Raw genomic sequence first — 26647 nt, forward strand, 5'->3', positions numbered from 1 at the left:
GCACCCGCGCACATACGCATTTAAACATGCATGCCTATTGATACTTTGCAGTCACGTGACTACCACGGATACCTGGCGGACAACAAACGGGTATTTTCAACGTTGAGTCCTGTAGTTCCAGGACTTTCTAGTAGCTATCAAGTCTGTTAGCGAGCTAGCTGCATAACTATGGACTAGGATTAACTCCAAGGTAGCTAAATTGTGTAAAGCAGACCATTTTGTTAAAAATAATCGAGCATTAATAATTCCTCCATAAATAATCTAGCTCTACTGTTGGGTCATCTCTGGTTCTCATTGAAAATCATAGATATCGCAAACCTCAAAACAACCTATCACACACTTCTGTTATTGTTAGCAAAAGACGACCGCTGTTACTGTGCGTTCACACCGCCCCCGGCGAGAGCGTCAAAGTGCCCGGAAATCATTCATTTTCAATGAATTTTGCCGCTCTCGCCGGTGGCGGTGTGAACGTACAGTTAGTCTAGCTTAGACTCATAACACAAACAGCTGACTCGCCGAACCAGCTGGTGAATACTGGTGGTGTTGATTAACAAAACTACAGTAACTAAGACACGATTAATTACATGATCATACACCCATTGTATTCAAACAAATGTTGAAATTACCTTTGATGATAATTTGCACAGACGTGTGTATACTGAGAAGGTTGCTTATCTCATCTGCGGTTAGTGCATGCAATTGCACAACAACTATCTGGCATGTCGTTTACACCTCAAAACACCAACTTTTGTATAGTAAAACTGGCGACCCTTGGTTGGTTTACTGGATTTCGTCACTTGCCCGCCAGCCAGTACTTGTGACGTCACGTGCAAAGTATCAATAGAATAAACATGTAATACGCATGTCAAGTCAAGTCACCTTTATTTAGGCTAGATAGCGCTTTTTACAATACAAATTGTTTCAAAGTAGCTTTGTTTCTGCTTTACAGCAGATCTAGAAGAAAATAACATCATAGTCCAGTTCAGTAATGGTTCATTTTTGTTGTAAAAAAGTTATTAATTTAGTTCATTTATATATACATACATATAGCCACTCTGGAGAAAACAGTGATGTCATTGTCCAGCTCAGTTCAGTTCTCATAATGCTGTCAATGCAGGCAGATCAATAATATTGTTGAATACTAAGTGTTCCCAACTAAGCAAGCCAAAAGCCAAAGTTGACAAAGGCGACAGTGGCAAGGAACCAAAACTCCATCAGGTGACAGAATGAAAAAAAGTCACTGTTTTCACAGATTCACGTTTTTGAAGTTTGCATGGAGATGACAACGGTATCGTTTTCAAAACTCGTTTTCAAAAACGTGCACTTTGAAACCTATTTCAAAGTTTGCTTTCTCAGGCTTTATTCTAGAGCTGCTGTATAGCCAAAACAATCATTGTGAATTATTTTCCTATTATCACTGTAAAGCTGCTTTGAAACCATCTGTATTGTAAAAGGCGTTAAATAAATTAAGGTGACTTGACTTGCTTTAGTTGCGTACTGTTTGCTTAAGATACTTGCTGCCAACCAATATCTATAGTACAACAACGTTTTAGTAACGTTAAAAAAGGCAACATTTTTTTTAAAATTTTAAGATTTGCACATTACAGTTGTATTGTTTTGAGAATAAAAAGTTCAAGACTGTAAAAACTTTTACATTGTTACAAAAATATGTTTAAAATAAATGCTTGTTCTTTTGAAAAATGATAAGAAATGTTTCTTGAGCACCAAATCAACATATTAGAATGGTTTCTGAGAGGTCATGTGATTGAAAATTTAGCTTTGCCTACACAGAAATAAATTTCATTTGGAAATATATTAAAATAGAAAAATGAATGTAAAATTGTGATAAAATGACTATTTCTGATCAAATAAATGCAGCCTTTGTGAGAACAAGAGACCTTCCGACTATATAGTAGTCTACTGTAGTACTGTAGTACTATTACTGTTATTTCAGAATGCTTTGATTTTATTCTAATTTTGAATTCATTGTCAGAGTAACTGTCAGAACTAAATTTATTCTCATAATTTGACCTTAAATCTCAAATTATTTCTATATTAATCTCATTAATCTGATTTTATTTTCAAAATGTTACTTATTAATATTAGCTACTCTTGCTTAATATAAAGTGAATCTCAAAACATTACGACTTTATTCTCAATTTTCTTTATTTTTTTTTACTGTGTCAAATGCTTTTGCACTATAGGACTTACAGTGCAAGAGTGCCTTAGCAAGCACTCCTAATTAACAATGAGTCTTTCTTCACATTATTACTCATAGTTCTTTCACAACTCACATGAAGGCAGTGTGTGCCTTCGTCTTCTGCACGTCATTGGGTAGATGAGTGGAAAAGGTTCAGTCTTGGCCAGTTAAATGGCACTCAGTTCATGGGTCTCACCTTCCTTTTTCTTTCCAGGCAGTTTCAACTTCAACCTCACCACCGTGGGCTACCTGTCAATACGATTCATCTCTCTCATCCTTGTATCCTTGCCTCTCGCCCTCCCTCTCTTTTTTTCTCTGGGTGCCAGGGGAGTATCAGTGCGCCGTTTTTGCGGAGAGTGATGGGTTGGTGTCAAGTGTGTGTGTTCGGTTTTTGATACGAGGATGTGTGCTGTCGTAGGGTATCATGTCGGACCGAGGCGAGAGGCCTATCTGAGCTGAGCTGCTTTGCCTCTCTCCCGGTCACCTTTCACTGGCAATTAGTGTCCTACCAGCAAACCGCTCACAAGTTGTCAGGAGTGCTTATCATGAAGATCAGCGCCTATCAGTCTCTCCATCTCTTCCTCTCGCGTTCTCTCGCTTCAGTTTGCTTTCTACCGCTCCGTACTGGCCATCTCACTTTCCATATGTGTGTGTGATGGGTCCCAAATGCCCCTTCACTTGTAAAAGTTTTATGTAGTGAGATCATGTGCAGGGTATCATTGATGTCTTCAATCAACATGGTCTCATGTCGTTCTGCATGCCAGCTTCTGTCCTTGTAAGGCCTTAATGCCTGGAAAGTGTTCTTGTCACTTCCTGTTTTCCTGTCTTGTCGTATATTATTATCAGAGACCAAATCAAGCTTTTAGGTCATTAATATGCAGGTGGACAAAATTATGTTTAGCAGATAAACACATTCAGAACTTTCAAATGGATCCATACTTAAAAAAAAGTTCCGCTCCAACTTCCTGTTTTAATATGTAAATACATTATTATAGGAAAGAAAAATAGGCCATTTGTCATTCTTTCCTTTCTGTCTGTCTTCCTTCTCTTCTTTTTGTATTCTTTTTGTCTGTTTGTGTTCCTTACTTGCCTGTCTTTCTGTCTTCCTCTCTGTGTTCCTTTCTTCAAACCGGTCTGTGATCTTTCCTTTTCTGTCTGTCTGTCTGTCTGTCTTTGTTCCTTCCTTCCTTCCTTCCTTCCTTCCTTCCTTCCTTCCTTCCTTCCTTCCTTCCTTCCTTCCTTCCTTCCTTCCTTCCTTCCTTCTGTTTTCTTTTCTTCTTGTCTGTCTGTATTTCATTCTTTCTTCCTGTCTGCTTGTCCATTCATTTCTTGCTCTTTCTTCCTGTCTGTCTATGTTCATTTTCTGTCTCCTTCTTTCTTTCAGTCTGATGGTTTTCTGTTGTACCCTTCATTTGTCCCGATTTGTGATCTTTGCTTTTGTGTTCTTTCGTCTTTTCTTTCTTCCTTTTATCTTTCTTTCTTCCTTCCTTTTATCCTGTATGTCTGTGTTCCTACCTTCGTTTTCTGCCTCTCTGTTTTCCTTCCTATCTAATATTCCTTCCTTTCTCCCTCCCTTTTCTCTCTGTCTGTCTTCTATCATCTCTGTGTTCCTTCCTTTCTGTCTGTCTATCTGTCTATCCTTCCTTTCTGTCTGCTTGTATTCCTTCCTTCCTTTTCTAGTTATTTCTTCCTGTTTATCTATCTGTGTTCCTTCTGTTTCTTCCTTCTTTCATCCTGTCTTTCTTTCTTTCTTTCTTTCTTTCTTTCTTTCTTTCTTTCTTTCTTTCTTTCTTTCTTTCTTTCTTTCTTTCTTTCTTTCTTTCTTTCTTTCTTTCTTTCTTTCTTTCTGTGTGTATGTCAAAGTGTATGTGACACTGACCTGTCTCTGCAGTGCAGGTTTTGATGGTAATGTGATGTGCTGGATTCCTGCTGTTCCAGCACAGTGTCGGTATCTGCAGGACGCCTGTAGACGTGTGTGTGAGCGAGCGAGTGAGAAACCCAGAGAGCATGTGTGAGTGTGTGTGTTTGTGACAGTGCTGGTGCTGACTGGTCCTGGCAGGCTGGAGATGTCGCTCTCCATGACGTGAAGTGTGCCAGAGTGGTGCTTCATCTCAAGGCTGACACACATACACACATACACACAGGGCATCATGATCCTTGGTTGCCCTTTTTTCCCTGTCATACTCAGATACGCTTTACTCTGCTCCCATGACTGTAGATTGTGGGTCCAGGCTCAACTTCTGTGTTGTGGCTGGGTTTTTAAAGCAAAGTACAATAGATATGATGTAAAACACGAATTATATTTCAGAATTAAACCATACCTAAGCTCTGTAATACAGAATGTTAAGTATTCATGCATGCAGGATCAGGAGATGTGGGAATAGAGTGGCATAAGAGTCCCAGCTTAGAGTATAAACGTGCAGGTTTCGCAGGTGATGTAGTAAAGCTATACAGTGGAGAAATGGGCTTTTGCATATATACAATTAGGGTGGGTTGTAAGATAATTATAACCATGCCTGATTAAAATCTATAACTTTGGATTTTAGGTTTTGCTATTTTGGTAAATATGGTCAGAGTTTGCAACATTATTAAGATCTCTTCATAAACTCTAGAGGAGAAACATGTGAGATTACCTTTTTTTTTTCTTCTTAGGAGAAGTACTATCTGCAAAGTACTTAAGCAAAAATCTCCATTTCCTCTCAATTTAATCTCCTTGCTACTTAGGAGAAACAGTTGAGTTATTAAATAGATCTCATGTGTGCTTTTTCCTTCCTGTTCCTAGGCTATGCAATTCTTCAAAAGCCAAAAGCTTTCTCTCCTCTCTATTGCCATTTAATTGTATTTACAGCTAGTTTTTCATGCTAACTTGAGTTCTGTTTCTCAGGATCACATCACGGGGCAAAAACCTAAGCATTCGACCAGCGCAAGCGTGTAAATGCTTGTAGAGGTGGAACGGTCCACCTCATCTGCTCTCTGCCAGAGCCAGAGTGTGTGATAAATGGTGGGTGTGTGTGACGCCCCCCTCCACCCTCCCAGCATGTATAAGTTTTGCCTTTAATTACCATGGCTGATAATGTTTCCTATCCATAACTGTCTGTGCAGAGAGGAGGCCCAGTCTGCTTACTGATGCACAGGAGATACCGAACCAACACGCCCCCCCCTCACCACCTCTTCCTCCATCTTGCTGCTTCATCTATGTAAGCGGGGCATCTTTCATTTCAATATTTCAATATTTATGCCTAATCTTTACAAGCAGAAAAGTTCAAAGTCATTGTAAGGGTATGTAACTTGGCCGGTTCGCTCACTGTCAATTACAGTCTACTGGCAGTTGGGCGTGTGTTTATTTATTTATTTGTTTGACAGTCTTTCCAAGGGTTTTCCGAGGAAAGAAGGCCTGAGAAAGACAGCCCTGTCATATGTGACTTGTCAACATACTTCCCGAAATTCTGATGAACTGAAACACTCGGCCCGGTCCTAGCAGACAGGCCTGCCTCTCTCACAGCTGTAGCTTGCTCTGTTTGTACTCCCATTGATTGCTGTAATTAGTCACTATGGTGTTTCGGCTGAAGAAGGGGAGAGTATTTGTTATGCCTCGATATAATTCCGGGCGTGCGCGCGTCTGCGTCCGCTTGCTTGCCTAGCGTATGTACACATTTCTCCATTGAATGTGAACTTGAATAAAAAAAAGCCCAGAAAAGGTCACACTCATTTGCATGATGGCCTTCATTAGAATATGCTAAGGACGGACGCGGGTGCTTTCTTTCTCCACCGTGATGAATAGCTGCAGCATTACCTACTCGCCTCAAAGTAGTGCTCCGTCACCCTCATTTACATATCCCTCCCTTTTATATTCATTTCGTACATTTGCGAAATGCTCACAGAGATTGCTTCTGAAGAGACCTGGCAACCTGTTTTGCAATTTAAATTGATGGTGCTTTATGGTGTAATAGTCAGCTTGTCATTTAGAAGCGCCGGCGCTCTCACGGCCTCTTACGACTCTCAAAGAGTTCGATTTTAAATCAAACAACGCTTTGGGGTCTCTGCGGTAAATTAGGCTGAGTTTAAGCACCCTTGATTGGATGTATGTGGCCCATTTTAGACCCTATCTTTGGTTCATATGAGATGGTTGAAGTATTGAGTTGATCACTACTTTTTAAATGTAACGTGGTCAAAACTGATTGTTTGTGATAGGAATCTTTGGATTAGAAAATAAACGTTTTCTAAGAGTTGATGTTTGGTAGGATAAAATATTAACTATACACAGTTTTTTTTTTTTGTTGAAGTAAAGTAAAAAATAAAAAGTAAATAAACAAACTTGAGGGAAAGCATATTGAAGATTGATCTGTGAAAAGCAGTAATACCGAATTGCTTTGCTGGCAGGCTTATTAGCTCACAAGAAATGTATTATTTTATTCAGACACATTAAATTGATCAAAAGTGACAGTAAAGCCATGTATAATGCTACAAAAGATTTCTATTTCAAATTCTGTTATTTTAAAGTCTGTGTGAACCGGAAGTTGCAAACGACTTTTCTCCAGTGTTGTGACGTATTTCCCAGTGAAAAGGAATATTGAACAGAGGGCAGGGTTTTACTCTAGCGCTCCTCCTCTCCATCTCTCACTTATAGCAGACTAACGGTTTGAGGGGAGTGGTTAAGCGTTTCCCAAACCAAGCCTTCAAACCTACATCATCAGAGAAGGAATGCCATTCCAGACCGGAAGTAACTTTTCAGACTTTGATTAAAGATTACGACGGCAAACAATTTACGACGGTGTATTAACTTGCACGGATTAATTTTTCACCACAAGACTAGTAATATGCGCTAACAAAGTAAATATGGTCAATTTTGATTTCAGTTGGACTTTAAACTATTTTATCAAAGAATCGTATCTGTATCATGGTTTCCATAAAAAAAATTAAAAAATAAAATATATATATATATATATATTAAGCAGCGGTTTTCAACTGTTCTAAAAAGAAACGTTTCTTGAGCAGCAAATCAGCATACAATTTTAGAATGATTTCTGATTAAGTGACACGACAGCAACTTCTAAAATTTAGTAGGGGTGTTCCCGACTATGGATTTTCTTAGTCGAATCAGAATCGTCAAGTCTTGCCTATAGTCGACTAATAGTCGAATCATGTGTATGGGGGTGGGGCTGGGGGCGGGGCTTTAACATTTCAAAGCCTCGCTGTACAGAAAATCACACAAAGATATAGAAGAAAATGTATAAAAAAATTTTTGATCAATAAAACTAAGAAATAACATAAATAACTCCAGAAAGGCCACACTGCAGACAGGATTTGCATTTCACATGCAAATCAAATTAAATCGGCTAAATACATACATATGTATAAAGTATAATCATTATACATGATAATATGTACAGTTTAATAAGCAGCAGAACTTTTTTAATGTAGATATGTCTTTGTTTTTAAATATCTTAATACAGCTTTGAAAATTTGGTTAAATATTGGTCTGACACTCATTTTCATACTTTGCACATTAGCAATCAAATCAAATGCCAATTTAATTTACTAAAACTAAATGCCACTTCAGGCAGAGTAAAATGGTCTAAAATGAATGACAATGGCACAATGAAATATTGACCAAATTGTAAGCACATTGAATGTGACTAAAACAGAAAAGAAAAAAAAAAAAAAGAAAAAAAATTAAACAGACCCTACAATATCTATAAATATCTATCTATATATATATATATATATATATATATATATATATATATATATATATATATATATAAATAGTATCTTTATTCTTAAATATACGTTGTACAGCATTGAAAAGTCCAAGAACATTCTTTAGGCTACACAAACGTATACGCCCTATGTATACGTAGCTTTGTATTTTCTACAAAAACAATCAGGCATTGTTACCTTTTAAAAACATATGTGTATTTCGACAAACCTTTTTTTATTAGCTAGTCTTTAATATGTGTGATCTTATCAAACAGACAGAGAATTGCCTGACCCTTCTATCTACATTTAGCTTCTGTCACCCTACAGTAAGTGGACAGGCCCTTCATGGTGAAATATTCAAAACACTGGGAGAGGAGAGGAAAATCATATCTGTCATTGATAAAGGTGATGAGAATCAAAGAGACTCATTCTGTTCATCATTTTGGAAGCTGAATACCCTAGAGTTCGCCTGCTCTTTTATACTTGGGGGAAAATTGTAAAAAATTAATTTCCTCTCTAAGGCCCGGTAGAAACAGTAAACAGTAAACACTCTAAATAAATTATGTTTTTTCTCCTCTCTCTCTCTTTTGAATGGACAGACGGCCCCTGCTGGGGCCTTGGTCTCTGTGGCCCTCTGCGGCCCTGGATGTGGATAGCGAACCTGAGCAGCGGACCTCAGTGGTTGTTTAATCGAATCAGTGCGGGTCTGAGTGGATTTGACTTTTCTCCTGTCCCGAGTGAGGGCTTCCAGTCACTGCCTGCCATGGCTACCCTTCAACCCCTATAAACAAACCACAGTAAACCCCATCTGAGAATGCCTGCAAATAGAGCCTCTGAGCCTCAGCGGAGAGATGAAAGTTCAGACTCTCAGTTCAGGCTTTCATCTGCGTTCATTTGGTGTGAGCTGATACCAACGTATTTACGTTCAAACTGTAAAGCTTGAATAAAAGGACGCCTAATAGGAGTTGTTGGGAATTTACGAAAATTAACTTTAAACGTACGCAGTTCATATAGAAGGTTTGAGGGAGGATTTGTGCTTTCAGCACTACATCTGCCATCACATTGATGCTTTGTTATGAAATCACACTTGTGGTGTACAATGGCTCTAAATGAGCCTACATAAATGTATATAAATTTTTTGAAATGTCATAAATTTTTACTTTTCTGGATATCTGTATACACACTGTTTAAAATCAGAAATATTGTTAAATTTGAATATATTTTAAAAAGTTACTTATTGTAGGTGCTGATAGCCTAGTGGTTAGTGCACTGACATATGGAGCAACTGAGCCTCCAGCCAACCTGGGTTCGAATCCGATTCAAGGTCCTTTGCCGACAAGATATATATATATATATATATATATATATATATATATATATATATATATATATATTTGCATTGTGTACATTGTTGTGTTTCTTGTCCTCAGCTCTGGGCTATTTGTCTTCAGCTCTGGGCTTTTTGTCCTCAGCTCTGGGCTTCTTGTCTTTAGCTCTGGGTTTCTTGTCCTCAGCTCTGGGCTTCTTGTCTTCAGCTCTGGGCTTCTTGTCCTCAGCTCTGGGCTTCTTGTCCTCAGCTCTGGCCTTCTTGTCTTCAACTCTGGCCTTCTTGTCCTCAGGTCTGGCCTTCTTGTCTTCAGCTCTGGGCTTCCTGGCCTTCTTGTCTTCAGCTCTGGGCTACTTGTCCTCAGCTCTGGGCTTCTTGTCTTCAGCTCTGGCCTTCTTGTCCTCAGCTCCATCTCTGGGCTTCTTGTCCTCAGCTCTGGGCTTCTTGTCTTCAGCTCTGGGCTTCTTGTCTTCAGCTCTGGGCTTCTTGTCCTCAGCTCTGGGCTTCTTGTCTTCAGGGTTTCTTGTCCTCAGCTCTGGGCTTCTTGTCCTCAGCTCTGGGCTTCTTTTCCTCAGCTCTGGGCTTCTTGTCTTCAGCTCTGGCCTTCTTGTCCTCAGCTCCATCTCTGGGTTTCTTGTCCTCAGCTCTGGGCTTCTTGTCCTCAGTTCCAGCTCTGGATATCTTGTCCTCAACTCTGGGCTTCTTGTCCTCAGCTTGTTGTTTCTTGTCCTAAGCTCTGGGCTTCTCAGCGTTGGGCTTCTTGTCCTCAGCTCTGGGAGTTCCTCCTTCTCATGGGTAGGCACACACACAGAAATAACGGACAATGGGACCCCCTTGAAAATGAGATGGTTCATCTCAAGGGGTTAATCCTAATAAATACATTTCTCTAATTATTGTACATCTCTGCCAATACAGTATAAGCCATTTCTATATGTAAGCTTTTCGATTTGTACATAATTTCAGGAAAAGTGAGATGGCAATAAATTGCAGAAAAGAGAGGAGCTGTGGGGGGGAAGTAGATGCTGACCCTTTCTTTCCTCTTATGAGAGGAGAGGGGCCATTTTGCTCTGAGTTATGTACACAGAGTTTAATCCCAATGGAGTTTTTTTTCTTCAATTCCATTTTCTTCGTCAAAGGCTTATGAATGTTTAGGTCTTTGTTGCAACATTTTTTAAGGGATGAAAAAAACAAAAAACAAAACAATACCCTGTGATCTTGTAGAGTTCTATTTTCCCTCAGGATGTGTATTTCACATATTCTGTCCCAAAAGGACACCAAGAGGACAATTGTACCCCTCAGAATAAAAAAGTGGGCTCTCAATCAGACTTATTTAGAAGTTCAATATTGATGCAATATGCTTTCTTTTGTATTATCTTTCTTGTCTTGTATTGAAATTAATGAAAAGGATAAGATCTGTCATTCTCTGCCTACAGTTATCAAAGTATCATGTAGGGCTGTCACTTTACGTTCGAAAATCGATTGCACAATCGATTGGACCAACCAACGCAAGTTTCGAAAACGAAAATAGGGAATCGATTTTAACTGTCTTTTCTCGGAGCGCGTCCAGCTCGTCACGATACGCCCGCAGCGAACGCGCATCATACAGCAACTGCAGGCTCTGACAAACACGCATAACAGCAAATTATCCTTCTGCATAATGCGTCTCTTTTTACTACAAAACTGTGAATTCTGCCGGTATGCAGACAGTCTCATGCATTCAGATACAAATTCGGGCTACGCGTCTACAATCGCCTACGTAGGCGAAATTTGTTTGACATTTCTAATCGTAAACACAGCCATGTTGAAGACTGAGGTAATGTTTTTCATTTATGCTATGGCAGTCCACTCTGCTTATTGTTTTTCGAGAATGTTGCACTCCTGTTTGTCATTGTGTACGAAACTTCACGCCAATAAATCATCAGAAATATTGCAGACTTGTGTGCGTCTCAAGCGCCCTCTTTACATTCGTCCTAATGCCTGTTCGTTGTCCGTGGATTTGCCCATATTTTGCGTTTAAAATGGAAACGTCTTTAGACATGGAATTTTACGATTGGTTCAATGAACACTTACGTCTCAAAAATCGAACAGGATTTTTTCACAAAAGTGACAGCCCTAGTATCATGTATTCAGTCTTCGCTCACAAAGAAGGAACAAACTGGCCTATATATAACATATATAACACTGCTTTTTAGAGTAAAACTTTACCAGAGTATTGAAGAGACAGGACAAGATAGGGTAAGATGGGACAGAACACAATCCATTTAAGCCTGCGGGCAACTATAGCTGCCAAAGGCTCTACCGCTCTTTTTCCATTTGTAAACATTTTTGGCTGACTTTAGATGTTTTAAAACCCCTAGGAAGGGCTTTTGACAACTTGCAGAATAATGTGTCATGTGGTGGTATTTAATTCATGCTCCCATTTCTTTATGTTTACTCAGAAATGCACCTGGGAGCTTGTAAGGTGTGGGCAAAACCCCTTATTTTTTTATCTTTGTACGTGTTTCTATTGGAGTTGCTATAGTTAGGTACTGTATGTGTCACCAGTCACTAAAGAGCTACATTGTATGTTTATATGAGTGATTGTGCACATAATTAAGACATCTTTGTGAAAAATCTGGACATTATTGGGTTAAAAACATTTTAAATTTAGACCATACAGTGTTATTAACTGGAGAGAATCATTCCCATGGCAATAATGGCTTATTTGCTGAAAGTAAAGCATCTGTACAGTTTCAGCTGTTGACTGTGAATACTGTCTGGCTGGGTGTTGCGTTGTAGAGCCTTATGTCTACAGAAAGGAAAGATTCCAATATCTGTTGTTTTCTGGCATCATGGTGTAATCAGTCTGAAGAGTTTTTTTTTTGGTCTATGTGTTGTAGAATAGGATGCATTTCCATAATAACATGCAGTTGGGAGAGAATTCCCCTCTCTACATGTGTCTGTGCTGTGCCAAGGCTCACATCTGTAACAGGGCCAGTGTTTTTGATGGGTTTGTTCAGATCCCCTGTCTAGTTGGTGCTGCCATGCAAAGCATACACTGGGCATATGGAAGAGAATGGTAGGGTGAGAGGGAGGTCTGATCCCCCTAATTAGGAAGTTTTAAAAAATACAAGGAAGAAAAAAAAAAAAAGGGTTGCACATACTAAACTGTTTTTAAATTTAGAATGTCAAATATATTTGTATGATGTCTGCTAAACTGTATAACAGACTCTATACAATTAAATCTTGAGAAAGTGTTAACTGGATATATTGGACATATTGGCAGCAGGGCCATAACCGCCATAGACATTGAGGGGGACAAGTAATTAGAAATGGCCAAATTGTCCCCCAATATTTGAATTGTGAAATTCTTGCACTGCTCTGCTGCAATCTGTTATGCAGCACTCTGTATATTAGGATGACAAAAAGGTTTAAAAATAAAAATTTTAGTCTGGTCTGCCTCAGCGGTCTAACAGCGCTCCGTCAGTGTCAAAGTGACTGAGATGATGGCCAATCAAATCAAAGTAGGTGGGGATTACTGTTCACAGAAGCAGAATATGAATTCCAGCCTGAAACGTCTGTTTTATAGTTGAAAAGAGAGTGAGGTAAGATAGAAATTGTGAAACATTTAATATTTCAAAAACATTTTACAATAGAAATGTTAAATGACTGACAGTAACATTCAGGGATGCAAACTACTCAACTTTTTCCTCAAATATGGCCATTTTGAATTGAAATGTTGTATCATTTACGTGATTCATGTAATTCATAACTGAATGTGATAATCCAAGAAACGTTTTGTGTTTTTGACACATTATTAGGCATACAAAGTGCATGTGTGCATATTTTAAAATATTATTTGCAAATAGTTTGAATTTATTATTATAGTGATCATATAGTGTATGATGCATTGCTAAGAAATACTGTACATAATACAGTCATAATACTCTGACCAAACAATGGAAATCAAGGGTGCGGAAGTCACAAAGATCGAGAAAAAATGGAGATGACTTACGAGATCGGGTAAAGACAAAAAAAGAAGGAAAAACAGATCACGGATCACGAGCTTGGCGCTTGATAAGTGATTGTGTTGAGATACTAGGATATACTTGAACCGCGAGCTTGCGCATGCCATGCATGAAATAAATTAGAAAATGCAAAATCTGTTAACACAGCTCACTTCACTCCCATTTTGAAAAATACGGAAATTCATCTAAATACGGAAAAATCACTGAAGAATGCGTCACGTGTTTCTTTTCAGTGTATTGCAGTGTAGTGTATGATCCTTTGTCATGTAGTGTATGATGCCCAGCTTTTCTCTCCAACCATTTTAAAGTTGGCAAGTGTATGATGCCTGCTGTTTTAAAATCTGTTCAGATTTGTGAATTCTGAAGTTGTGTAGTGTATTCCAGGCTTAAGTTATGAAAACAACATTTCAGAATGTTTTCTGAATGTTCAAAACGTCCAGTTTTTTTTAAATATCTTACAATGTTTTGGTTATATGAATGTTAAGGAAACTAATGGTTCCCTTAGGGCCATTTTCCTGGTTCTATTCGCACCTCCAGTAGGAACTCTAGGCCCTGTCCCAAATGGCACATTTCATATGCACTTTCGGTCTTGTGGACTTACAATGGTGCGAGTGTCCATGAGACCGTAGGGTGTCCCATTTGTAATTTAAGGATTCAGCAGGGTGCTCATGAGTGGCCCATTTGCGCTTGATATGCCCTCGATGCGCACTTTTGCTGAGCCCACACTGGTGCGAACTTCGCAGCAGACTGCTTCCCGACAGTCGCCGTTACTTTGCGAAAGTGCAGACTCATAGGAAGACTGCAAGTTTTTAGGGTGCCATTTAGGACAGGGCTAAGCTGCGCTTGTTGTTGTGACTTTTATTTTGATGGCGCTGAGAACGCCAGAGTCTGAGCACACAGTGCTCCTATTCTCATATAGTTTATGATCTGTTTAACAGTCCTGTCTAATACTTCATTAGATAGAACTGTTATACAAAAACAAAAGACAGTATATGAAAAATTATTAGCGTTTTCCGTGTGGTTGATGCCTAATGTCTCTAGCTGAACAGAAATACATAATCATGTTTTGCTTGGTCCAAAGTCGCGTTGGATTTTCTCCTTAGCATAAAGGTGGAGAGCTCCATCTATCACTTTTAGTAAATATATAAGCTATAATATGTGTGTGTACTCAGCTTTTTTTAAAATGGCGGGTACTGGTGTTTCGCGTACGTTCGACCAAGCAGCTGGTAGTTCCTATTGCACTGGTTTAGACCCAACTCTGAAGTAGGAGCTAAATAGAGTGGTGCAGGTATGACATCATTTTGTAGGCCAAAATGCTGAAGCGAGTTAGCATTTTAGCATTTCCGGTTCCATCATCCCAAAGACAATGGGTTTTTTGAATGGGGTTTTGGTTAAATGGTTGAAATAAGGGCTGGGGTGAACACAACCTGTTTGTCTTGACACTTTCACGTTTTATTCTACGACATAAAAATACATCAATATTACCCCACTGAGGATTTTTTTAAGGTGTTACATGTCTTGAAAAAGACGGCTGCTAACAAGTGGCTAAATGGGACTACAGTGGCTGTCGAGGAGAGTAAACGTCTTCACGCTGAACAGATAAACTCAGTCCAATTTTACAGCATCGTTATGCTTATAATTGTGCTCTTACAAACTATTCTAACTCAAACTTTCTGGGAAAATGTTTTTAGATAAAAACTGAAAGTTGTCGGAAGCTTAGTGATGGTGACGTTGAATTTGTGGGACCGTGGTGTAGTTTGTTTATAGCCTACCTTTAGCTTTTTACTTCTGGCGACTGTATTTAGGCTTCAAAATTCATCAAAGTTGTGTTTATCTGTGATAATTATCTTGATGGACAAAATGTGTAAGTATCATAAACTTTTGTTGATCACAGACCTTGTTTTTAGCGATAATTCAAAAGCCTATGGGACACACCTATTGTGTTTTTCTCGAGGGAACCAGTGTGATGCTAACTGCCGGTTGGCCTACAAAGTGACATCATACCTTCACCACTCTATTTTTCCCTCCAAAATGAGTTCCTAGAACTAAAATCATTCCTAGTTCCTGCGTTGCGAACATGCCAAAAAGTGGGTACTTCCGCCAATAGTTCTAGTTCCTCCGGTGCGAAAGCCCCTATTGTATTTCAGACTATGATAGTAAACATAGCAACAGCGTCTGCTAGAGCGTTGCCCATTAGGATCATTTTGGATGCTTCATAGAAAAAACGTAAATACAGTTATTTATCGCTTTATTTTATATGTACACATCGGAAAAAACACTTTATTGTTTAGTTTTAAAAGTCTTTAAGATAGTTGCTAACTGTGCTGAAAGATTTTACACTGTGTGAGATTAACTATATCAAATCACGGCCAGAACATTACCTGTTGAAATTCCTCTTAAAAAGTCCCTGAAGGCCACTGTAAAAATCGCACACTGGAGACTAGCAATGGTCACATATAAAACATCACTGAAAGTGTCTTAACTGCCATGAGCTGATGTTGGTCCACAGATTCTGTATATTTCCGTGCATGTTTCCGGAGACGCTGGGTCCGACGGTCTCACGCGAGATGAGAGAACATCAGCGCTTCAAGAGCTGCTCAACTTTCTCTCTTGTGTGTGTGTGGGAAGGGAAGGGAAAGGAAGGCAGCGCTCTCTCTTCAGCAGCAAGAGCTGTTTTTAGTTTTGACTGCGGGTTTCAGAGCGCTGTTTGTTGTGCTTGGCTGAGCAGCGGCTGAAGTTGTCAGCGTAAATAAGACTTTGTATTCAATCATCTTGACACATACAGAGGAGACAGTGAGTGACAGATTTAAGAGGGAGGTGTAGCAGCAGTAAACTCTCTCTCTCTGTCTGTCTGAATAAATTCACAAAGAGAAGTGAGAAGTGTTCTCCTATCACGCAACCTGCCACAGCCTTCTGCATAGACGAGAACTTAGACGCTGTGTCTGGTCTAGTAAATGTGTTGACAGTGATAAACAAAGGATTGTTACTTTCTCTTTTTTTAATTGTCTTTTTTGCGGCCTCGCAGATCAAGTACACACTTTTCCAAGGCTATCAAATCTGTCTTCTCCTTTTTTCTGAGCGAGGCTCTGGAATCATGTGATATATCCCTGAGAGCTTCCCAAACAGACATTCCTAAAGTGATATTGACATGTTGTCAAGCTCGCCTCTTTCCCATAAGGCCTCCTGAGCTCTGACAGACTCCAGCGAAAGCAGGAAAGTTGCCGTCGCTCAGGACGCGCAATAATTCCAGCCTGTCTTTGCTGCTGATGTGCCGGGCCTATTTTTAGTTCCTTTTTTTAATTTATACTCATCAAAATCACCATTCTTCATAAACACCTGCTCAGGAAGTCCTCTGGGCTTCCTTCTCACAACCTAGATGATCTTGATGACTGACTCATGCTAGAAGAAGATGCTGGAATTTTTGAGTCATCTTTGCGCAGTGATGTAGAAGAGACGTTCGGAATCGGATGATCCTGAATATGAAAGCGTGAAGCCTCAACTGCGTCATCGTTAAAACCTGTTTGCCCCGGTTATCCTCTTTACCACAACTAATGAATGTATTAACAATTTCTTCCTCTCACTGGCCACATATACACAGTTACTAAATATGCTTGTCACTCTTCTGACTACTTAATCCTATTCTGTACACACACACACACACACATTTCTTTTCCACTAAAATGGTGCTGGTGCCTGTGCAACACTAACTCAAAATATCAAACACTCAGAATCTTAACACAAAGCGAACAGAACAACCATGTAACTGCGACGAGATCGGAACAAAGGAAAAATTGAAAACAAACTCTATATATACAAACGTTAACAAAGGGAGGAAATGAGAAACAGGTGGATCAAATTAATCAAACAATGAATAACAATGGAAACTAATGCAAATGACAGAAACAGCGAGGGAAAAAATTATACAATGAAAAACCAACTAAGAGTCCAGCTCAAACTCAGACATAACGTGACAGACAAAATAACTGCCTGTAGAGCTCTGAGACAGGATTGTGTCGAGACACAGATCTGGGGAAGACTACAAATTTTTTTTTTAACTGCATTGAAGGTTCACAGATGCTTGTAGCCTCTATAATCCTTAATGGGAGAAGTTTGGAACAACCAGGACTCTCCCTAGAGCTGGCCCTCTGGCCTAACTGAGCAATTGATGGAGAAGGGCCTTGGTTACAGTGGTGAGCAAGAAGCTGATGGTCACTCTTATTGAGCTCCATGAACATATATGGAGATGGGAGAAACTTACAAGGGTAAACATACCTGCAACACTACTCCACCGATCTGGGCTTTATGGCTGAGTGGCCAGACTAAAGCCTCTCCTCAGAGAAGACATATCTATACCCAATTGGAATTTGCTAAACACAATCACCCAAAGGACTATCAGACTGTGAGAAACAAGATTCTCTGGTCTGATGAACATCAGTTCCAAGCGGCATGTCTGGAGGAAACCAGGCACCGCTCATCACCAGCACAAAACCATCTCAACGTTTTTCAGCAACAGGGACTGGGGGACTCGTCAGGCTAGAAGGAAAGCTCAAAACAGCAAAATTTAGAGATATCCTAATGAAAACCTGGTTCAGAGCATTCAGAACCTCAGACTGGGCAGAAGGTCCACCTTCCAAAAGGACAATGACCTTTAAGCACACAGCTAAGACTATGCAAGAGTGGCTTATGGACAACTCTGTGAATGTCCTTGAGTGGCCCATCTAGAGCCTGGACTTGAGCCCAATCGAACATCTCTGGAGAAACCTGAAAATGGCTGTGCACTGACGGTCATGGTTCAACTTGACAGAGTTTGAGAGGATCTGCAGAAAAGAATGTCATAAAATCCCCAAATGCAGATTTGCAAAGCTTGTCATATCATTTCTAAATAGAACTGAGGCTCTAAATGTACTTCAACTTAGTACTGAGTTTAGGGTACGGATACTTATGCAATGTAATTATTTCAGTTTTTCCTTTTTAATGAATTTGCAAAGTCACAAATCTGTTTTTTGCTTTGTCATTATGGGGGGAGGAGTGTAGACTGATGTGAAGTCAAGACTGATATTTGCCTGCACTGCTTTCAGAAAAGACACATCTCTAATGCATTTTAAAATACATGATATTGCATTCACACAGTTCAATAAACAAGTTTTAATAATATTGAGTAATTTGTGTTTTAGACACAATATTGGCAGTTAGTTCTACCGTTCGTTGTCTGTTGTTACTCCGTTAGCAAAAATAGTTCCACAGCAAAACAGTTACATCTCTCTGAGCAACAGAGCACACACACTATTATTGAGAGGATTCACTCCTGCATTTACAGTAAATATTCGTGTAATTCCCAAAACTTTGCAATATGAGGCTCTTTTAAGGATTTTTCTCTCCCATTATCTGAATCTCTCCATACACATTAAAATCGCATCCCTCTTTTTTATCACTTATACTACTCTCCCTCTGCTGTTCCTCAGACAGACGTGCTGGGTTATTCCACCAGCCACTTCCATCCAACCGGGAGATGTATTGCTGTCATTCTGTCTGCTCTTTCATCTCTGAAGCCTTTTAGTGGTCTAGCTCTAGCCCTAAACTGTCTGAACCCTTGTGGTTTTTGATGAGGTCTTTATGGGTGCTGACCATAAAAAGTTCATCAAAGCAATGAGGTGGGGAAAGCGAGAAAGGAGTGTAGAGAGGACAAGAGAGGTGTGGAAGAATGATGGAGAGAAAGAAGAACATGCAGACAAAGGAACTATATAGAGAGAGAGACAGGTTGTGAAAAAGACAGAGAGACTGACAGACCGATAAAATACATAGATACAGATTGATAGAGAGAAAGAGAGCTGAGGGGTAGTATTTAGCTCCCGTGGAGGCAGTAAAACAGCAGGTGAGTGCCATCATTAGGCCAGGCAGATGAGGCGAGGCTCTCAGTGTGACCATGTCTCTCTCTGCCGCCCAGTCTAGCATACAAAATGGCTGCCGAGGGGCTGCTTAGGGGGAAGGGCAGAGCAGCCAGCCCTTACCAGCCCCATCACAATCCCTGCCCTCCTCTGGGGCAAAATGTCCCAACGGTGTGCCCATCTATTAGTGTAAATGCTCCTCATGTCTTGGCGAGGGTAATCTGTGTTTACGGTTGGGTGGAGTGTAATTAAAGTAGTTTGAGTGTCGGCTTGTTCAAAGTTTTACCTGCCTAGTTTGATCAGGGTTTCAGGCAGATGCAGCTTTGGAGAGACCCAAGCACAGATTTTAATGACGTATTTTCTTTCTTCATTTAACACTTAAAAGTGTTGTAGGAAGTCACTAGTTGTCAAAATCAGTATATATTTTGTTTTGGGTTGAATTGGGGGGAAACATTTCTTGGTTTTAGACTTCCTTGAGCCAGCTAGGAGGCTTCAATTTGGATATGTTTATGTCAGAGCAGTCCTAAATCACTCTCCAAAGTATCATGATCTGGAATGTTCCTGCACAGTACTGGTCCACCAGTAAAGTGCCTAAAAATGAATATTTAGTGCCTACATTACAATACTGTTGCTTTATCATTTCTAAAATCCTTCTTAGTAATATAGAAAGCTATAGCTAAAACCAGTATTCCTGTCCTCACTTCAGTCTACACACACACACACACACACACACACACACACACACACACACACACACACACACACACACACACACACACACACACTACCATACAAAATTTTGGGGTCAGTCAGCATTTTTTTGTTTTAAAAAAATTAATACTTTTAATCAGCAAGGATGCATTACATTGATCAAAAGTGACAGTAAAGACATTCTATTTCAAATAAATGCATTTTTTAAACTTCCACAGAAAAAAATATTAAGCAACACAAGTGTTTTCAACATTGATATAATAAAGAAATTATTCTTTAGCACCAAATCTGCATGAATGATTAAGGATCTAAAAGGAACACGTGACAATGAAGACTGGCGTAATGATTCTGAAAATTTAGCCATCACAGGAATAAATTACATTTTAAAATGTATTAAAATAGAAAACAGTTATATTAAATTGTAATAATATTTCATAATATTTCTGATTACTGTATTTGTGATCAAATAAATGCATCCTTAGTAAATATACAAAACAAAAAGGAGAAAAAAATCTACCCCAAACTATTGAACGGTATTGTGTGTGTATATGTGCATATAACTATAAAAACATATTGCTGTTTTTATGTTTGAAATGTTATGTGTGTTTCATATAGAAGATTTGTGACTCTGTGTGTCTGTCTGTCTCCACGGTTGTGTTTTAACCTTGAAGTAAAAACATTCCAACCTGGATTGGAGAAGCCACACGACTCGTGACATTTAAGCACTGCTGAGCAAGCACTTTGAACGCCTAGCCTTAACACAGACGCTAATTACCGTACATGCATGTACAGGATGCTGAATTATAACACATTTAGTCTATACTAAATATTGTGAGCCAGCAAAGTAAACAAACAAATTCCAGTGATGCCACACGATGAGGTTTTTCCTGTAATTCAAACCGTGCACAGTTAGCGCCTCAGTGCTAACGCAGTGTAGCATGTCGTTAGTTAAACGTGCTAATGCACAGCACCCACCACTCTTTAGAATCTCTTTGCGCGATACCCCCCACCCCCTTGCATCCCCAGGCTGAGAGAGGACACATTAAGAGAGATTTACATTTTCCTAAAAAAAATAGAGTGAGTGGCATTCCATAATATCCTTTTATGACAATAATCAAGACACAATCATCAAAACCGTAGCGAAACGATGTTGTTCCAGCCCCTGCAGGCAGGGGCTCGGATCAGATGCGCAGCAATGGCTGTGACGGCGACGGCTGCGGACGTGGAAAGCTGAAGTCTACCCGCTCACTCCACATTCAGTTTTTTTTCTACCTCTCGTACTTGCCATCTCCCAACGGGCAATGCCATCCATGCCATCTCACGTCGCAGTTAATCCAGGCCTTACGATGAGAATCTTACAGCACGCCAGTTTGATTTGCAGGCTGCCCTATCAAAGAATGCTAATTAAATCGTATTTTTGCATATGCCATGTCTCTTTCATGTACATATGCAAATGGAGCCCCGTTGCCTTTCAGCGCCTGGTAATTAAGTTTATGAAGGACAGCTGTAATACATAATTAACAGAAATGTTTGCAAGCCCGCTCTTTCTGCGCCGAGATGGGAGAGAGCGACTGAAGCTGTGAATGTGTTTGTGCACTTTGTGTGTGCGCGAGGGGTGCGTGTTGTGTGCCTCAGGTTCCCCTGAAGCCTTGGGATAGCTGACGGTTTGAGTGTGTCAGTCTTCATCACCAGAATGGAAGTCTCTCGCTCTGTCTCTCTCTCTGGTTACTCTAGGCTACATGCTCATCATCCTGGCAAGGGATAGGCTGCTGAAGACACACTGAATATTTATAACCTTGTCCTGTTTTGTTAGTGTTGGAAAGTGACTGATGGAGAAGTGTGTGTGTGTGTGTGTGTGTGTGCGTGATAAAACAGGGTTTGGAACAGGCTCACAGGTTATAGCTGATTTAGCGACTCTGATCCATTATGGGCTAACAAGATGCCGACCTCTAATAAACTGAGACCTGTGACTGTTGACATTCTTTATCAAGTTACCGTTATGAAGGATGATCAGTTCGGTCACTTTTCAGTAAATTTTTTGCCTGAGTGAAACGAGTGCTTGATTTGTTAGAAATAGCTGACAATGTCCCTCAATGAGCCAAGACAGCCATTATGATCACCAGAACAGAGAAATATGAGGCAGATATCAGATTCATGAAGAAACCAGGGCCAAACCTGAAGCTCTCGCGGAATATTCGGATCTTAAGTGCTTTGCTGGCTGTAATTTCTTTTTACTGAGTCAAGTGGCAAAGTTAAAGTCAGTATAAAGCCATAATCACCACCATCCACAGCTCCACAGCATTTTTTTTTAACTTATTAATTAATTAATTTTTGATTAATTTATTATTCTGCTGCTGTGTTTTTTAATGCTAAATTTTGTTTTTCTTGGGAGAAGATTAAAATGTTTGTGTATATAATATATAGCCTATATTTCTCAATTCTTTGATATCACTCATTTACATTACATTTACTCACGTTTTATGTATATAAGATAAAACATGATTAAAACTGACATGATTGGTGGCCAGCATAAGAGAATATCAACAAACAGTCTTTAATGATAAATACAAATGGTAACAGGAGAACAGAATAACACAACCACATTAAATGTAAAAATGACGCAGAACAATAAACAGGAAACTAAGGGTTTAAATACACAGAATAATCTAAGAGTAATCTTAAATGCATAGAACTAAGAACAGGTGAGGAACTAATGAGTAACTATGGAAACTATAACGACCAGCAACACAGGAAAAATGGGAACAAGAAAAACAATAACAGTCGCTCCGCAATAACAGTCCCAACTGAGGAGGGAGAGTAGGGGCTCTGGAGGTGGATGAGGGGCTGAAGAAGGTCAGGAAACAGGAGATGAAACCAGAAACCAGAAAGGTGATGACGGTGGGAGGAGCCAGGGAGGAGACTTTGCAGACGGACGCAGGCCCACGGCGGAGTCGAAGGAGGGAGGAGCATTGGTGGAGACTTGGCAGGCGGACTCAGAGGGACAACGGACTGAGACGGAGCCAATGGAGGTGGAGACCCAGACGGAGCAGAAGAGCCAACGAGACCAAGCTACACCAATTGATCTGGAGGGCGAGACAGATCCATAGCGCAAAGCGTCTGAGGTGGAGCCAGGGCGCCAGAGGACTGAGGTGGAGCTGGTGGGACGGAGGGACGAAGCGCAGCTGAAGGCCTGGAAGTCCGTGGTATAGGCAGATCGACGACTGACCAAGGCGAAGCCGAAGGGCAGAGGGAGCCCGGCGGAGCTGAGGGAGGAGCCAAATTGGAGCTGACCGGTCGACAGGCTTGGATCCCTTTGCTAAGGCAGACCCGTGGCAGATCCATGTAGCAGAATGGAGTCAACAGAGGGGGCGCCGAGGGACTGGAGGGAGCCGAAACCAGTGGTATAAAGTATTGGAGTAAATGTAATTCGTTACTGTACTTAAGTATCTTTTTGGCTACTTTGTAGTTTTACTGAGTATCAAATATATTGGCAACTTTTACTCTCTACTTGACTACATTTTTGAAGAAGTAAATGTACTTTTTACTCCAGTACATTTGTGATCAGTAATGCAATTACACATTACATTTTGCATGGCACCTAACTTTTTCTGCAGCAGTTTGTTTTAGGGCTGGACCCGAATATTCGAATATTCGTTCGGTGGGTTGGTATTCGATTTGAAAATTTGACATTCGAATATTCAGGTTTTTTTGCACACCTGGCATCCCCCTCGAAACGGTTCTCATTCTCACTTGAATATGTTTAACACTATAAAACCTGGCATAATACAATACTCTTTTTTACAATTATCTTATATATAACCTAGCCATTTTTAATAGGATGGACAGTTGAAGGAACCCAACCTCGTTATACTTAATAAATACATTTGCTTCTTCTTGACCTACTAAAGTGTTCCTGCAACGGGAGTATTCTCTGGCTAGAGCGCAGAACAGCGGAGTTTGTATGGACAGAAGTGCATGCCTGAGCTTGTATTTTGGGTTAAGCTGTGTTGCTTTGACATTGTGGAAAATAGAATAATAGAAACAAAACGTATTAGCCTTTTTACTCGTTATTATCAATCTAAATTAATCTTGTTTTTAATTTAACTCAATTCCGTTTTTCTTTATTTAAATTTCGTTTTTTTCTTTATTTAAATGTTGTTTTTCTTTATTTAAATTTCGTTTTTTCTTTATTTAAATGTTGTTTTTCTTTATTTAAATTTCATTTTTCTTTATTTAAATCTACCCTTTACTGTGTCAGTAATTTGTTAGTCAGATCACTAGTGCAGTGTCCGTTCTTGGATCATATAAGCCCTGCCCGCGTGAGGCGCGCCGCTTCCCGCTCGCGCTGTTCTGTAGTTTATTAAAAGTTTATTCATTCTGAATGTGTGGCGTCTCGCGTGTCCATCTATATTGCACCAAATGCGACACTGCACTCCCTTGTGAAGTCGATTGGATGAATGGTTCTCGAAATAATCAAAATGCAAACAGACAGACAGACACACACATAGAGATTCCTGCCTTTATTAGAGAGTATGTTCAGCACCCTCTCTCGAAGCTTCGAATATTCGATGTTCATTACTACCGAAGCTTTGAAGCTCAAAAAATGGTATTCGGACCAGCGCTAGTTTGTTTCTGCTATAAAGAATCAATATTGCCATCTAAGGGCATTGAAGGTACTATATCTTGTGCATTTTGCCTTTATTCACCCAAACTTGTCAACAAGGCTACTTTACATGAATGCGAGTGCATTACCAGGTAGTTTCTGAATTGCAGGTGTTTGATTTAGGAGATGAGGTCATGACTGCAGCCGGTGATGAGGCCGAAACTAGGGCTGAACGATTAATTGCATTTGCGATAATATCGCGATATGATGAAATGCGATTTTTTAAACCGCAAAACTGCGATTATAGTCTGGTCACGTGACACGCGAGAGTAAACCAGTCTGTATTGCAGATGAAGCATCAACTTGGCACGCGACACATATAGACCTGGCTACAGGAAATAACAGTTTATGTTTAATTTATGTGATATTGTGTTATAGATTCTCTCCAACGATTCTGTATTGTATATGTCTGAGCTTAGTTTTAAACACAGACGTGTACGACGCGCGTGCTTTATAAACAACCGTATTCTGCTTGCTTCTAATTCCTCTCACACACACACACACACACACACACGACACCACTCGAACCTTACGAGAAATAATCTTTAATAAAGTTCGGAAAAGTTTAAGCGAGTTACAAGGACATTCGCAGGCTTCATTGCACCAGATATGAGATAACTTACGCGTGGTCTGCGTGATGTTACTTCAGTAGTGCGCGGTCTCGCCCGCCGGTATTTTACTTACAAATGTTCTACGAAGGCATCATATGTCTTGGAATGCAGTTGGCTTATTAAAAATATGAAAATCACAGACAGAAGCTGCTTTCAATTTCAAATACTCACGTGCGTTTTGCGAAGAGCATTTGAGTATGCGGCTGTGAGCGAGTTTACGTGGTTAAATGTAGCCTACATTTGCATCTCAAAATGCTTTTATGACGCGAAATTACCGGTAATGTGACACAGTCAGTTATTAAACAAACAGGACAAACCACATCTTATAATTTCAAGAGATGAACACGTTCAGACAGCCTACTCTTAAATACTGAAAGCACTCTTTGTTTATTGCTTGTAATATTTTTTTCCCTCTTTGTTATTTGTTTTGAAGCTATATTTGTTAAAATTATTAACATGTAATTGTATTAATTTTGTTTTTTAATGTGTAATTATTATAAGTAGGCCTACTTATAATTATGTAATTAAATATTTTAAGTTTTATTAATAAGATCAATTAAAGAAAAAAAATGTATCGGCTCATGAGGTGCCTAAAGATTCCCTTCCCTATTTTACAATGATTTATTGCTTGTTTTTGTTGAATAATAGAAAAGATAAAGAGCTTAAAAAATAATCGCATATTAAATCGCAATCGCAATATTGGTAAAAAAAATCGCAATTAGATTATTTTCCAAAATCGTCCAGCCCTAGCCGAAACCAACACATCCAGTGCAAGTAGACTTTGACTAGTTCATTTTACTTAACATTATTTTATTTATCCACTATATTGATGAGACCTTTTTGAAGGATATTGGTTTACTTATGGCCTTTTTGTGCACTTGAGCTTAACTGAGACTTGAGAGTTTGTAGACCTTTATTTATTGTAATATTTAGGTGTTCAGTTTGATTTTGATTTTATAAAATAAACATGATTTCTCAAATTACAAATCAGTTGTTTCTTATTTTCACTGGCATGTCTCTTAGGAGTCGAGGACTAGTGCATCTTTGAGCCTACGTTCAGTATGAGTAAAATACTTAAGTACTGTTAAAATCAGATACTCTAAGACTTTTACTGTAAGGTATCTGTACTTTTACTCAAGTATGGTTTTCAGGTACTCTTTACACCTCTGGCCGAAACTGTAATATAATTACACTCACTTAAAGGATTATTAGGAACACCATACTAATACTGTGTTTGACCCCCTTTCGCCTTCAGAACTGCCTTAATTCTACGTGGCATTGATTCAACAAGGTGCTGAAAGCATTCTTTAGAAATGTTGGCCCATATTGATAGGATGGCATCTTGCAGTTGATGGAGATTTGTGGGATGCACATCCAGGGCACGAAGCTCCCGTTCCACCACATCCCAAAGATGCACTATTGGATTGAGATCTGGTGACTGTGGGGGCCATTTTAGTACAGTGAACTCATTGTCATGTTCAAGAAACCAATTTGAAATGATTCAAGCTTTGCGACATGGTGCATTATCCTGCTGGAAGTAGCC

General features: G+C 39.6%; 2 protein-coding genes across 2 annotated transcripts in view; one reads left to right on the plus strand and one right to left on the minus strand.

The window, feature by feature from the left end:
* satb1a (SATB homeobox 1a) overlaps positions 1-1932 on the minus strand; it is a 237216-nt gene extending 235284 nt beyond the window's left edge. The window contains exon 1 of the mRNA XM_079878512.1: positions 1922-1932. The gene's annotated coding sequence lies outside the window, so the exon portion shown is untranslated. The remainder of the gene's footprint in view (positions 1-1921) is intronic.
* Positions 1-26647, plus strand: part of cndp2 (carnosine dipeptidase 2) — a 365464-nt gene that overhangs the window by 50566 nt on the left and 288251 nt on the right. The window lies entirely within an intron of this gene.

Source organism: Squalius cephalus (genome assembly GCF_949319135.1).
Source record: "Squalius cephalus genome assembly, chromosome: 8".
Lineage (NCBI taxonomy): Eukaryota > Metazoa > Chordata > Actinopteri > Cypriniformes > Leuciscidae > Squalius > Squalius cephalus.